Here is a 1,678-nt window from a genome sequence, read left to right as displayed (position 1 = left end):
AAGGGGGAGCAGGGAATATCTAGAAATACAAGTTCTTTTCCTGCCCAGCAGAGGGCAGAGCAGAGAGAAAAAGACCCATCCACCTCTTCTTCAGCAGCAGGTCCTACTTGGACTTTTTTTGTTTGTTTGTTTGGTTGGTTGGTTTTTTTTGGCAGAACCAGAGATTGAACTCAGGCCCTTGCACTTCCAGGGAAGCACTTATTCCACTGAGCCATCTCCCCGGCTCCCCCCCTTTTTTTTTAGACGGGGTCTCACTATGCAGTTAAGACTGGCTTTATGCTCACTTTTGTAGCCCCCAGGCTGTTCTTGAACTTGCAGAGATCCTCCTGGCTCAACCTCCCAAATTCTGGGATTACAGGTGTATGTCACCATGCCTGGTTCCATGGCCACAAGGGGAGATGGTGTGCCTGGGTATCTGGGGCCAGGATCGCACAGCATGGGGAGCCAGGATCAGACTCAGGTCCTTGTGCTTGCCAGGCAGGTACTTATGCCTCTGAGCTATCTCTCTGGTCCCCTACCTGCTGGACTTTGAATCCAATAGAAACGTAACCTTTGGAAATGGATCATACTTGAAACAAGACACTGTGTAACTACAGGTTACTGAAAAGCTTTAAAACTGGCTGGAAAATAAAAAGAACTGGCTGTAGGCTGCATTAGGGTGCCAAATGCCCATCTGGAAAGGGGGACAGTAGAAATTATTTTTTAAAAAACTGTTTGCTGTTTATTGTAAGGGGTTGATATCCTTCAATCAAACTAGATCTAGGAGTCACCATTATTACTGTCCTTGGCTCCTTCTCTTTCACTTATAAATGTTCTTTTTTAAAAATTTTTATTTATTTGTGTGTGTGTGTGTGTGTGTGTGTGTGCACGCGCGCGCACGGCCAGCTCAGCCCACCAGGGGGCGCAGCTGGCTGGCATGTGGTGCTGGGGGATTGAACCACGGTCCCTGTGTTTTGCTAAGCTTGTTCTAAGTAGGTGCTTTAGACCACTGAGCCATCTCACCAGCCCCTTCTCTTTCACTTATTAGCATGGTTGCATGCCAGGCATTGTAGATAGTGTCCCCAGGATTGTGTGATGAGAAAAATAGACTCAGTCCTGGTCCTCAGCCTTTTATGATCTATTTGCAAAAGGAGACGTTAAACACCTAATCCCCCATGTACAAGTATAATTTCAGGCTATGATAACTACAGTTAATTAAAGTGTAACCGACTGATTACTACATCTGGGTTGTTTCCTTGGCTCTGATGTCTTACCACCTATCACTTCTCGGCCTTTTGGCTAAGATCAAGTGTGATCTCTTACCATCTAGCCATTCTCCACCCTTCCCCTGGGAGAACACAGCAAAAGGCAAACAGCTAGTCATCCTCAGCATCCACTCTTCCTTTGGTCTCTATCTTGCTTACACTAATGCCCAGTCCACTAAATGTCCAGCCGATAGCAGAGCAGGACAGCTCAATAGATATGCCTCAGATGAACACCTAACTAACCTAACCAAGAGACATCATGCGGTACCCATAGCACTCTGTGCTATTTGCCTGTCTGTCTCTGCCAGCACCTGCATTCCCTGACACACTGTTATAATTTAAATCTAAAATGTCACTCCAGGGCTGGGGAGATGGCTCAATGGTCTAAAGCACCTACTTAGAACAAGCTTAGGGACTGCATGCGGTTCAATCCC

Source organism: Octodon degus, unplaced genomic scaffold (genome assembly GCF_000260255.1).
Source record: "Octodon degus isolate 3935 unplaced genomic scaffold, OctDeg1.0 scaffold00130, whole genome shotgun sequence".
Classification (NCBI taxonomy): Eukaryota; Metazoa; Chordata; class Mammalia; order Rodentia; family Octodontidae; genus Octodon; species Octodon degus.
This window is presented reverse-complemented; position numbering follows the sequence as displayed.